General features: G+C 35.0%; 1 protein-coding gene across 1 annotated transcript in view; it reads left to right on the forward strand.

The window, feature by feature from the left end:
- Nucleotides 1-14925, forward strand: part of LOC140695934 (uncharacterized) — a 107919-nt gene that overhangs the window by 30372 nt on the left and 62622 nt on the right. The window contains exon 3 of the mRNA XM_072959043.1: nucleotides 2853-2915. The gene's annotated coding sequence lies outside the window, so the exon portion shown is untranslated. The remainder of the gene's footprint in view (nucleotides 1-2852; nucleotides 2916-14925) is intronic.

Here is a 14925-nt window from a genome sequence, read left to right on the forward strand (position 1 = left end):
AATGGCATAATTCCACTTTTTTTTTATAGCAGAATAGTATTCCTATATGTACACCACATCTTTTTCATCTGTTCATCCACTGATGAAGACTTCAGTTGCTTCAATATCTTGGCTACTGTAGGTAATGCTACAGTGAACTTAGAGGTACATAAATCTTTTCCAGATAATGTTTTTTGTTTCCTTCAGATAAATACCCAGAAATGGAATTGCTGGATCATATGGTAGTTCTTTTATTTAATTTTTTGAGGAACTTTCATACTGTTCTCCCCAGTGGCTGCACCAATTTACATTCTCACCAACAGTGCATGTGAGTTCCCTTTTTTCCACATCCTCACCGACACTTCTTATTTATCGTCTTTTTGATAATAACCATTGTAACAGGTATTAGATAATGTATCTCATTATGGTTTTGATTGCATTTCTGTGATAATTAGTGATACTAGGCATCTTTCATGTACCTGTTGGCCATCAGTATGTCTTCTGTGAAAAATGTCTGTTCAGATCTTCTGGCCATTTTTTAATTGGATTGTTTGGCATTTTTTTTGCTGTTGAGTTGTATGAGTTCATTATATATGTTGGATATTAACCCATTATCAGATACATGATTTGCAAATATTTTCTCCCATTCAGTAGGTTGCCTTTTCATTTTATTGATGGTTTCCTTTGCTGTACATAATCTTCATTCTTGATATTAGTAACTTGTTTTTTTTCTTGATCAATCTTCTTAAGTGTTTATCACTTTTACTACTTTTTCAAAGAAGTTACTTTTGGCTTTATTGATTTCCATTATTGAATGTTTGAATTTTATTTCATTGATCTCTTCCTTTTTTTTTTTTTCAGTTACCTCATTTCCTTATTTCTTCGGGTTGGATTTGCTATTCTGTTTCTGGCTTCTTTGTAAAGAAGCTTAGAACATTGATTTCAGCCTTTTTTTTTTTTTTGCTTTTCAGTTATGTATATTTGAGACTTTGAATTCCTCTCTAAGCATTAGTATTAATGTAGCTATAACTTGTGAAGTTTAAGATACTGTACTTTTATCACCTTTATTTTTTCTAATGGATTACTTTTTTCGATGCATTACTTCAAGTGTATTGTCTAATTTCTAAAATTTTGGGGTGTTTTCCAGCTTGTGTTTATCAGAGAACATATTGTGAATTATTTCAGTTATTTTAAAGTTGTTGAAGCTTGCTTTATATCCTGGTATGTGGTTAATTCTGATAAATGTTCCGTATGATCTGAAGAGAACAAGTATTCTGTGGCTGGAGTAGTGTTCTACATATGTTAACTATTTTAATTGTGTTTGATGCGTTTCATATAATCACTGAAGTTTTCGTCTACCTATTCTATCTTTTGTTGAGAGAGATATATTCATCTCCCATTTCTTTCATTATTGTTATGCAACTAAATTCTGTATTTTTTGCTACTGATTTTTGTATGTGCATCTTGTATCCTGCTACCTTGCCAAATTCTTTTATCACCTTTAAGTAGTATTTGCATGGAGCTTTTAGGGTTTTCTATATATATAGACCATGTCATCTACATACAGTGACAATTCTAACCTCTTCTCTTCCCATTTGTATCCCTTTTATTTCTTTTTCTTGCCTGATTCCTGTGGCTAGGACTTCCAAGACTGTTGAAGAGAAGTGGTGAGAGTGCGCATCCCTGTCTTGCTCCAGATTTTAATGAGAAGGCTTTTAGCTTTTCACCATTGAGTATTTTATGCTTGCTGTGGGTTTGTCATAAATAGCTTCTTTTGTTAATTAAAATTTTTTAAAATTTCTTTTAAATTTTTAAAAAATATTTTTTATTGAAGTACAGTCAGTTTACAATGTTGTGTCTGTTTCTGGTGTACAGCACAATGCTTCAGTCACATAGGAACATACCTACATTCGTTCTCCTTTTCTTCTTCACCATAGATTACCAGATACTGACTATGATTCCCTGTGCTATAAACTTCTTGTTTATCTATTTTATATATATTAGTATCTGCAAATCTGAAACTCCCTATTTATCCCTTCCCACCCCCTTCCCCTAGTAACCATAAGTTTGTTTTCTATGTCTGTGAGTCTGTTTCTGTTTTGTATTTTTGTTTGTGTGTTTGTTACTATTTTCTTGTTCGTGATGTCTATGTATTTATGTATCTGATTACCTTTTAAAAATTTTTTTTAAAATTTATTTTCTATTTTTTTGGGGGGGTAAACTAGGTTTTTATTTATTTTAATGGAGTACTGGGGATTGAACCCAGGGCCTTGTGCATGCTAGGCACACATTCTACCACTGAGCTATACCCTCCCGTTCTCTGATTACCTTTGATTATGTGCTTGTCATTATATTTGAAGAGATACGTGTATGGTTGATTTGAAGCCTAGTTGATGGCCTTTTCAGAAGTGATTTTAGATTTTCTTCTTCTAGACATTTGGAGGTGCTAACAAGTCTGGATCATTATAACCCAGATTTAAGGCTTGAGGTTTCCTTGATTACCTAGGTGACATGAAACTGGGCTGCAGGTCCATACCTGAATTTATATAACTCTTTGTAAGTACATGCTTAAAATTGTTCATGGTTGAGGGGGTAGCCAGTTTAACAATTTATTTTTGCTGCAAATGCTTTTGTAGCAAAAGCAATTGAATGCTGGACATACCTTTTTATGTTCTTGCTTTATTTAGATTTCTGCCTCACTATTTTGTTACATTTTCGTACTTCTAGGATATTTTCCATGTTTAATTGATACTGAAAAATTTTCATTGCAGGGTTCATTTTAGTTAACTACCCTGCCATTAACAAAGGCAGAAATCTTCCCCTTTACTTTGCCTTTGAATTTGTCCTGATTTTTTTTTTCCTGCTTTTTGTAGGTTCTACATGACACATTTCCTCAACACACATTCCTCATGAATGGTCTCATTCAAGGTGTAAAGGTAAGAACAACTTTTGTGTGGTTCACAATGAACCAAAGCCAAGAATCCTTAGTAATTTAACTCTGGAATTTTAAATGGGACTTGGAACTTAGGGAAGCAATTACTGTTCATACATTTTGTAAATAAAATTTTTAGCTGGATTATCAAAGTCACAGTAAAATGCAGCCCGACTCTATAAGGCCTGGTTTATTGGTAAAAGCAGTACTTTATTCTAATTAACATGCACACAGTAGCATATGAAGGGTTTAATTATGTGAAGTTTTAATTACTCTATCAACAGAATAAAATGGGCAAGTATAATAAATGTCTTCTTTTGAGATAGGCTTTGACATTGAAGAAGAAGGAAGCATCAACATTTATTGTTGGGTATATAGTCTTTTGGCAAGGCTGGTGTTCTTGCCACAACTTTCTGAGCTCTCAACCACTTGACTTAGTTAGCCTTATTAATTCATTATTTGAATTTTAATGTGATACTCTGAAAGGCTTATAAATAAGGGGCTAAAATATAATGCTATGTTCCAGATCCACTTTGTAGTAAAGTATATGGGTATAGCATCAAATTTGCCCTTTTCAACTTAGGTAATATCAATCTACATAATTTTACTTTGTGCTGAACAGCACACTTAAAATTATGCCATAGTAATTTGCTGAATTCAGACATAGGAATTTGTTGAATTCATAGCTTCGAGCAGCAGTAATTGTAATGAATACTATTTATTCTTTGCCTATTTTCAAAAAGAATCTGAGAATGCTTACAGTAATAATAACATAAATAAAATTAGGGCAACTTAAAGAGGTTTTTAATTTGAGGAGGAGGAATATTATCAAGAATCTGGTGTGCATGTAAGCACCAGTTGTCAGCAGTTTTTATCTACATGATAAAAAGAAAAACTAAAAAAAAATGAGAGAGAGCATTATCCTTACAGTAGATTCTTGTGGAAGTTATTCCACAGATCTTTTTCTTCTTGCCTTATGGAGCTAATAAAATGTGTTTTAGTCTGGTTCTGCAAAATCAAGCCAGCAAGGTTCATACCCTAAAGCCAAGTGGCATGCTTATTACACTTACAGATATCCATATTATTATCCTAAAAAAAAAAAGAAAGTATTTGGACTGATTCAGGGACATGGACAAGGGCTTATTTAACTTCAACTGCTATTGAACTTCAATTTATTGAACTTAAATGAAGAGTTATATACTTTAGTAACTGGCTGCTGTTTTCAGGGGTGGGGATATAATGAGAGAATCCTACAGCAAAGCATAACTGTCTTAATATGGATGTGAGCACAGTGGAATGAATATGGCTTAAAATTGCTTTAGCATTTAATCTTCGTTCTGCATCTTATTAACTGTGTTACCTTAGTCATGTAATTTAACCTCTCTAACCTCAGTTTCATTATTAATGAAATGAGAAAGAGGAAAGATCTCTAATAGGGTGATTATGAGGATTAAATTAGCTAGTATTTGTAAAGCTATTAGCATAGTACATTCATTTGCTAAATACTCAATATGTAAAAAGCAAAAACTATTAGAAGGAAGTCTTGGTGACCATTTTTCTTACCAGTTTGGGGAAAGATTTTCTATTTTTAAAAAGAAGAATTCATAAAGGAAAGGATTGAGTCATTTACATCAGTATTTTAGCTTTGGTAAGTCAAAGCCACCATCCTCAGACTTAAAATACAAATGACAAAATGTCGTTTGCAACGTGTGTAGAAGGAGGAGTACTTAAAAACACTATTAAAGTAAAACCATAGGAAAAGGACTGATACCTCTGAGGGGCACAGAAGGGTGTAAGCCAGCAGTTTACAAAAGGTAGCAGTGTGAAAGTACGTTTCTCACTTATAGGCAGTGAATCCCAAATTAAATGTGATGTTACTTTCATATACATGTTGGTAAAGCAATTTTAACTGATAAGAACTAGTTCAGTTTGTGGTAAATTGGATCCTCATACACTGTTGATGAGAGGATACATTGGTATAGCTTTTCTGGAAGGCAGTATTTTAACAGCCTTAAAATATTTATATATTTTAACAAAGTAATTCCATTTCTAGAAAACTGTTCATATCAAATAGAGTTTATTCAGAGAGTCAGGTAAAGGGCTATTTGTAATAGTAAACATGGAAACTTTTAAAATGCCTTAAAATTAAAAGACTAATTATGTTGTCGTGCAACTGTATAATGTATTATAGGTATCTAAAGAACACATTTTTCCATTTTCAGCAACAAAGATGGACCTAGAGATCATCATACTAAGTGAAGTAAGTTAGAGAGAGAAAGACAAATATCATTTGATTATATGTGGAATATAAAATGATACAAATGAACTTATTTACAAAATGGAAACAGACTCACATAGAAAGCAAACTTCTGGTTACCAAAGGGGAAAGGGAGGGGGAGTGATAAATTAGGAGTTTGAGGTTCGCAAATACAAACTACTATATATAAGAGAGAGAACAACAAAGGTCTACTGTATAGCACAGGGAACTGTACTCAGTATCTTCTAATAACCTATAAAGCAAAAGAAAATGTATATAACCGTATCACTGTGCTGTACACCAGAAACTAATGATGTTGTAAATCAGCTATACTTCAATTAAAAAAATAAAGCTATCCAGTATGGTTTCAGGTTTGTTTTGACCAAAATAAATGTAGATAAGCGGGGGGGGGATGATTAAAAAAGGACTCACCTGAAGTTCGAAAGTGTATGAATTTTTGGATGATTTTTAACTTTCTTCTTTATATCTTTTGTTCATCTTTGTAGATTTTCTACAGCTAACTTTTACTTTGTAAGTTTACTATCATAATGTATGGAAGAAAATGTTTAGATTTGGGCTGAGCATCAAAAAAGGATATAAGTAAACAGTTCTGTTCTGTGAATTCTCCAATTTTAGGGCTTTTTTTTGGTTGGGGTTGTTACTGCAGCAGCTTTATTGAGGTAATATTTACCTACCAGGCAAGTCACTTGTTTAAAATGTACATTTAGTGGTTTTTAGTATGTTCACAGAGTTATGCAGTCATCTGCACACAATTTTAGAACATTTTCATTGCCCCCAAAAGAAATCCTGTATCCATTAGTAGTCACTCCTATTTTCCCCTCATCTCTCCAGCTTTAAGGAAGCACAAATCTACTTTCTGTCTGTCTAAATTTGCCTATTCTGAACATTCTGTGTAACTGGAATCATACAGTATGATGGTCTTCTGTGACTGGCTTCATTCACTTACATTGTTTTCCAGGTTTGCCTGTGTTGTAGCACGTTTTAGTACTTCATTCTTTTTATGGCTAAATATTTTATGGACATACCAGTTTGTCCATTTATTGGTTGATGGACATTTGTGGCTGTTCCAGTTTTTTATTATTGTGAATAATATTGCTGTAAACATTTCTGTACAAGTTTTCATGTGGACATATGTCTTTACTTCATCCTAGGTACATACCTAGGAGTAGAAATGCTGGGTCATATGGTAACTTGAGTTTCTGTGAAGTATGTTTTCAAATTAACTTCTCTTTCTTAACCCTGTTTCTGGCAAGTAACATATGTTCCTCATCTCCTAGACTTCTGACAGATGGGTGGCTCAAGCCGTGGACAACAGTTCCTTTTATAGCTACACTTACTCCCTTCGCAGTATCGTCAGATTTAACCACTTTCAGCTCTGAAATAAATACGTTCCTAGACCTTGGTTTGGAACTCCAACCTTAATATCCAGTTGCCTAACTGACATTTCTATTTCCTTGTCTAATAAGTATCTCAGAGTCAAAACTAAGTTCCTAATCTCCCCCTCTAGCATGACCAACTCACAAGCCTTCCTCATATCAGTTACTGCTCATGCCATCCTGGCTTCGGCCAAAATCCCCGGAGTCCACCTTGACTTCTCTTCCACGTCCCAGACCCAAACTGTCAGCAAATTCTGTGGTTCTGCCTTCAATAGGTACATAATCAAAAAGCTACCTGGCCTCTTCTCAGTAGAGATCCTGATAAAATATAAACCAGTTTGTGGCATTCTTCTTAACCAGCCCCACACACACCCCGCTTTCTCCTTTGGCAGCGTACTTGTTCTCTCCTCCACTTTCTGCTGACCGTGCTCCAGCCACAGCTTTCTCAGCCTGTGCTTGCCCGAGGGCTTTGCAGTTACTGTCTTTGTTTCTCTGATTGCTCTTCCCAGATTTTGGCAGGCTTTGCTCCCTAACCCTCAGCTCTTCACCCAGATGTCACTTCTCAGCGATGCCTTCACTGTTATTTTAAATAATGTATCCAGTTCTAGTCACTCCCAAGACCTCTTCTCTGCTTTATTTTTCTCCAAAGCATCTCCCCTCTGATATACTATATATTTTGCTTTATCTTTATCTTGTTACTGTGTGTTCTCACTCCTCTTTTAGACTGGAAGTTTCATAAATACATGGATTTTTGTCCACTTTGGTCTCTTGGGGCTGTCCCTAGCACCTACAACAGTTCTTGGTACCTGATAGGCACTTAGTAAATTTGTCAAATTAACATCTCTTTCTAGTCTTTTTCTATGTGTTTTTCTATGGTCGTGTTCAGCTTATATGGAGACTAGAACTGTGTATCTTTTTTCTTATATTACTGGTCACTAATTATATCATAATAATTTTCTCATGACATTAAAACTGCATGGAATACAGGCAGCCCTCTCTTTGCACGTTTCCTTATGCACAGATTTCAGTTACCATGGTTCAGTTAAATAACGTGAATCCCCCAACAGCACAATTCAGATTTCCATTACCGGTGTATTAACTGTGAGTAACTGCATAAAGTACAGACTGCTGCTAACTCCTTAGTTCACAGAACACTGCATAAGTAACAGGTGTGTATCATGACTAGTCATGACATTTTAAAGTGGTGACTGGTCACCGTGCATTTCTTAGTTTATGCACATACAGCAGGGCATACAGTTGTGTTCCTTCATTGTCTCCAGTGATAAACCCACATGATAGTTTACAAAAATAGATGATTGAAAGAAAGAAGTGACCAACAAGGATGAGAATGCAGTAGAGAAATAGTAAGAAGGATGGAAGTGAGATTCAGCTAGAACCTCAGAGGAATTATGGAAGAACCAGCTGGCTGGAGAGACTCTAGACAGCCAAAAGAATTTAGTGATGCTAAACTTACCGGCATAAGTGAGGGAAATGGTTGTGATGAAAAGAGTGAAAATGTCCCGGCAATGGAACTGATGCTAGCAAAAAGCTTCACATTAAAGAAATTCCCAGAGATGATATTGCATGACATTGAAAGCACAGAGGATACAATGTTGGAAGCTGATCCAAAGTTAGAAAGGCATTTGACAGTTTTCCAGTGTCTGGAAGATACTGCACATCGTAGGTTACATGACTTAGAAAGAAGATAAGCACTATTCAATTGACTTGGTAATTTTTTTCACACACACACACAAAAAAAACTTTAATTTTTAATATTTTAAATCGTAGTGCTCTAAATAAATACTAGTTTTACTATTTCTTTAATTGCACTAAACATAACTGATAGTAATTGTTTTCATTGTTCTGACAAAAATTTCTAAAGGTCATAGGATAAATCAATTTTCCACATTGAATAAAATCTCTTTACATGTTTTCAGCTTGCATTCATTTTTTCAGTCCTGCACTACCATGCAAATCAAAAACTTCCAGTATCGTTTGACATGATTGTATGAATGTGCCATAATTTATTTACCCATTTCCCTATATTAGTGTTTTCTAATTTCAAACTATTGAAGATAAATCTGTAACAAATTTTTTAAAATAAATATATTTTTTATTGAATTTTTTAAAATAAATATAGTTTTTATTGATTCCTTTAAAAAAAAAGAGAGTTGTAAAAGTATGTCTGGTGAGTCAAAAGGGCATTTTGGGGCACTTTTTTTTTTTTTTTTTTAAGATCTTGAGTATATAGTAAGTACCACATCATCTCCAAGAGCAGTTGTGCCATTTCACACTCCCATCAGCAGCGTGTGTCTGTCCCAGCATGCTCTAACACAGTCTTTACGGATCTTCACCAATCCTGAAAATGATGTCTTACTGTAATTTTATTTGTTTTTCTTTGATTACAAGTGATGTTGGGTATTTTTACATTATATGCTGGCTACTTCTATGAAGTGCCTTAAAGTTCTTTTTTTTTTTCTTTTCTTTTTTTTTAAGTTCTTTATTTTTCTAATGAGGATTGTTCAATTCTTTATTTCTAAATAATGTATTTTATGGTAATCCCTTCACACTTTAATGATTATTGGTTTAGTACCTGTTCATCTTAACGGTTACAAAGGGAAAAACTCACATTTGATCCCACTTCTCAGAGTCTTTCCAACATTTTTCAATAGCAGCTTTTATTTTTATGGAATTAAAACATGCAGTGGACACTGTTAAGTGATTAGCAATAAGAGGTTGTGTTAGGGTTTGCCAGACAAACAAGACCAATATAATATATGTAAAGAGGTTTATTTTAAGAAACTGGCTCACATGATTGTGGGGCTGGCGAATCTGAAATATGTAGAGCAGGCTGGAAACTCAGGCAGGAATGATGCTACAGTCCTGAGGCAGAATTCTTTCTTCTCCTGGAAACCTCACATTTTGCTCCTAAGGTCTTCAACTGACTAAATGAGGCTTCCATTATTACTGAGAGTAGTAATGCCCTTTATTTTAAAGCCAGCTGATATTGTATATGTTAGACCACATCTACAAAATCCCTTCACGGCAACACCCACACTAGTGTTAGATTAAATAACTAGGCACTATAGCCTAGCCAAGCTCATGAAACTAACCACTGAAGAAGTTTTGGCAACACTTTGTCTGAAGTATAACCAGACTGAGATGCCGTGGTTTGACTTAGTAGATGAAGTCTGGGTATGACTGCTGGTTAACGTGAGCAGACGGAGTAGACTATAAGCATTTTCTTCATTAAGACCAGCTGGTCTGATTGCTCAATGTCTACCTTGAAATTTATTGAAGCTTCCCTCTTTAGCATGTTTTATATTTATTACAAAATTAGATATATCTTCATCAGTGTCCCAAAGTAAGTAAACTAAGCGGGCCAGATGTCCAGGGTTGATTTACACCTGGACCGATCAATATGAAGAGAGTGCCTATAAAGCGTGTAGTTTTCATCTTGTCTAGCTTTGACATCGCAGCAAGGGCTTGGAAAGGGGGAAAAGTAGAAGGCCTACCAGTCCAGCCCAGGGCTTGGCCACAGGGGTTCACATGCAGTGCTTCTAATCAGTCTAGACTTGACGGTCAAGTTTGATCAAGGAGATGGCCATGTAGGTCATCTGCCAGGACATTCTTCCAGGGACATTTAATACATCAAGAATTTCTCTAATCCTAGGAGTTGCTGCTGAATTGTCTCATCCTGCTATTTAATGAATTAAATCATCAAGCAGTACATAGTATAAGCATGCAGAGAAACTGCTGGCTGATGTATTTAAGAATTAAAAAAAAAAACAAAAAAACAAGATGCCTTTGAAGTCCCCTTACAGCTAGCTACTCTTTAGGATTACTAAATACAGAAGTGCTTTTCATACATACACACAATAATTCTTGCTTTCTTAATTTGGACAGGAACTTGGATAAAAGACTATCCTTTTAATTATCTGTAAACAATGGTTGAAACAGCCTACTTGAGAGAAATGAGTTCATAAAATTTAAGTAGTTTTTTTAAAACAGACTGCTAATTTATCCAGTTGTTGAAACATGTTTAAGAGAACTTGCAAGTAGGTAAGTCTAGTATTTTATGTGCTTTCAGATAGACACTGAAATGTGGGCAACAAATTAGTGTGATAATTGGTTTGAATTATGGGCTTATTGGTTAGGCTCAGCTCCTAGAGCCACATCACACTTGAATTGAAACCTGCCTCTACCTCTCATGAGCCCTGGGCCTTAGGCTAGTTCCTTACCCTAAAGCACCCAACTCACAGTGTAAGGCATTTGTGTGAAGTGCACAGAACGATTTGGGGTATGTGAATGCAGCTGTTATTCTTAATTGGAATCAATTTGAAGTAGTGGCCCTACTATTTCTAAGGTTAAGAGAAAGCCTGTTTCTTTATGTTTTCATTAAATAAAATTAGTTGCCCTTTCATACGCTTTTGTTTCTGCTTTCTTTCCATGAATCTTCCGAACTTCTAGTCCCTTGCCCCTCCCCCCCAATCAAAACAAAATACTCCAGCCTTCTTGCCTGTATTGTTCTTTCCTTGAAGTCTCAGAATCAGCTGTTCTTTGACCCTCCTCATGCTTCACAAATCCCTCCCTGGACTAAAGTCACTCGTGTGTCATTTCTCACTGGCCCTGTTAAACTGATCTGCACCCTGGGAAGGGAAGCTCTGTCCCGTGCAGGGTCTCAGTGGGTACTCAGTCAGAAAAGTGACCCCTGTTTTAGTACTTTTTTTTAATGTAAAAAGACTTGTGTCCATTATATAAATAAAACCCACAGTTCTGTTGGTGAAATTTTCTTTCTGATCTATTAAAGAAATGAAAGAGATAAAAGTCATCATTAGTAAAATACTGTATGAAAAAGCAAAATAATGATAACACCCCCATATTATTTGGGAGTAACCTATGTCTGTATGTTGTAGGTTCCTTGTGGCTTATTTAGGAATACTGAAGAGTTACCATGAGATACAAAATTTTTCATGAAATAAATGAAGATTTTCAGAAGCAGTTATATGACTGCACTTTATTCTTCATTGTTACCACTGTTCTCTCATACTCTGTTCCAAGGTTAATTATATATTTGAAGGTAAACAAAAAAAAATTTTTTTTGGCTTTAAAACTTTAAGGGTTATTGGCCCAATTATTTTAGTCAAATATTTGCCAAATGCGTATGTTAAGGAAAACATATGCTTAAAACTTTTTGCCATTCTTCATATGCTTTAAAAAGTTTATTTGATAATTGCATTTAATTGGACAATAAGCTTTAGTTGCTATTTTGTCAAAATAAAGCCTGTAAGGACATGTCGGAATTACTGGCCAATTAATTATACCACCTTAAGAACTTGTTTGGTCTGGGAATCTAATTTACAAAAGTGACTTATTAACTGTTGGCTGATTTTGCCATCCACACCTGGACTCCTGCACACCATGTTTTATCCAGTACTCATTGGACCATGATAGCATAGTTATGATACCATGGCTTAGTACATCAGTCCTCCTTATTCTTGGATTTCATATTTTCAAATCTACCTACTTAACTAAATGTATTGGTAACCCCAAGATCAGTACAGTGATTTTTATGGTCATTCATGTGTGGGATAAGGGTGGAATTTGAGTTGCCCAACTATATTCCCAGCTGAGGTTGAACATGGTGTCAAACCTTCTTATTTCAGATCTCATAGTCTAAACATGTCTTTTTTGCTGTCCATTTAGTGCCACATATTCTGCATTTTTGATCTTTTAGTTGGCAGTTTCTCTGTTTAAAATGGCTCCACGTGTAGTGCCGAAGTGTTGTCAAATGTTTCTAAGTGCAGGAGAACCTTGATGTACCCGATGGAGAAAATACTCTGTTAGGTAAGCTTCATTCAGACTTGAGTCATAGTGCTGCTGGCTAAAACTTCAGTGTTAATAAGTCAACAATATACTTATTAAATAAGGCATCTTTAAACAGAAACACACATAAATCAAGGTTATGTATTGATAGGTTAATGAAACTATGTGGCCAGAGGCTGGCAGGAACCCAGCCTTGTATTGTCTCTAGCAGCAATGGTTCCATATTGTCTCTCTCTCTTTTTTTTTTTTAGCATAGTCCGTTGCAGTGTTACAATTTCTGGTATACAACACAGTGTTCCAGTGATACATATACACACATGTATTTGTTTTCATGTGCTTTTTCATCACAGGTTATTATAAGATTGAATATAGTTCCCTGTGTTATACAGAGGAAATTTGATTTTTAAATCTATTTTTATATATAATGTCTAACATTTGCAAATCTCAAACTCCCAAATTTATCCCTTCTCACTCTCTTTCCCCTAGTAACCATAATATTGTTTACTATGTCTGTTGAGTCTGTTTCTCTTTTGTAGATGAGTCCATTAGTGTCCTTTTTTTTTTTTTAGAATCCATACATGAGTGATATCATATGGTATTTTTCTTTCTCTTTCTGACTTATTTCATTTAGAATGATGATCTCTAGGGTCCATCCATGTTGCTGCAAATGTGGCATTATTTTATTCTTTTTTATGGCTGAGTAGTATTCCATTGTATAAATGTACCACAATTTCTTTATCCAGTCACCTATCACTGGACATGTAGGTTGCGTCCATGTCTTGACTATTGTAAATAGTGCTGCTATGAGCATTGGGGTGCATGTATCTTCTCGAATTAGAGTTCCCTCCAGATATATGCCCAGTAGTGGGATTGCTGGATCATATGGTAACTCTGTTTTCAGTTTTTTGAGGAGTCTCCATGCTGTTTTCCATAATGGCTGCCCCAAACTGCATTCCCACCAGCAGTGTAGGAGGGTTCCCTTTTCTCCACAGCCTCTCCAGCATTTATCATTCGTGGACTTTAGAGTGATGGCCGTTCTGACTGGGGTGAGGTGATACTTCATTGCAGTTTTGATTTGTATTTCTCTGATAATTAGTGATATTGAGCATTTTTTCATGTGTCTATTGGCCATTCATATGTATTCATTGGAGAGATGCTGGTTTAGGTCATCTGCCCATTTTTTGATTGGGTTTTTTTTGTTGTTGTTAGGTTGTATGAGCTGTTTATATATTCTGGAAATAAAGCCTTTGTGAGTCACATCATTTGCAAATATTTTCTCCCATTTTGTGGGTTATCTTTCTGTTTTGTTTATGGTTTCCTTTGCTGTGCAACAGCTTATGAGTTGAATTAGGTCCCATTTGTTAATTTTTGCTCCTATTTCCATTGCCTGGCTAGACTGCCCTAGGAGAACATTGCTAAGATGTATGTGCGAGAATGTTTTGCGTATGGTTTCTTCTAGGAGGTTTATAGTGTCTTGTTTTGTATTTAAGTCTTCAAGCCATTTTGAGTTAATCCAGTGTTCTGGCAACCTTACAGAACATAATCAGTGTGGATAGTGAAAATTGACTGTATTATTGCTAAATGTTGGGGCTTTGATGTCAGTCTGGTTTTAATTTTTAAACATTTTCTTCTCATTTGTAAATTGTGGTCTGCATCTTTAGGACTGATGAAGTACTTTCCTAAGCAAGGTATGGATGTCCTTCTCAATCTACTGCTCTTATAATGCAGCCTTATAGGTTCTAGGGTTAGATTGGGTAGTGAAAAAACAGCTCTGGGACAGAGGAAAGTCTTTGATTTTTAGGAAATACAAGTTTTCCAAATAGGCAAGTATTTTATTGGATTGTATTTTAGTATCTTAATAAAAATGTAGGTTCTCCCAGGGGATATTTTCAATATCTATTGTCACCAAGAGTTTGATTTAAATAATAATTATTTAATGAATAGATGAAATTACACCTTAAATCCAGAATCTAGCAGGCAATATCTTTTTTCTATAAAAACTGCATTATTTTAAATAAAACTTTAATACTTGGCCTTCTCATATTCTTTATTTTAATGGCATTCATTTCATATTTTAAACATGTATGTATGAAATCTGAAATCAGAACTGTCTAAAAACTTTTCCAGAGTTCTTTGTGTTTATAGGGTTGGTACTGTTTTTGTGTTGGTTTTTGCTTCTACTGCCTTGTCCTCTTAAATTTCTTAACATGTTTTTCTCTATGAGTTATATACTACTCGAGAACTCAGGTATTTGATATTTTTAGGGAATTTTAAAGCAACATAAAAGATTTTTTCTAAAATTCATGAAACTGATAGTTGCACATCATGAATTTAAGGCCTGCTTCTGCAGTCACTCAGCTTAGTTAAAGAAAATCATTTAACTCTTTTGATGAGTTAAGAACAGACCGAATGCCTTGGAAATCCACTGTGGTTTAGAAATTACAAGACTTGACTCTGTTACAGAGTCCAAACACATTCTGCTCGCTACACGACAGGCCAGTAAATCAGGAGACAAGGTGTTGGGGCAAGGAGTA

Source organism: Vicugna pacos, chromosome 4 (genome assembly GCF_048564905.1).
Source record: "Vicugna pacos chromosome 4, VicPac4, whole genome shotgun sequence".
Taxonomy (NCBI): domain Eukaryota; kingdom Metazoa; phylum Chordata; class Mammalia; order Artiodactyla; family Camelidae; genus Vicugna; species Vicugna pacos.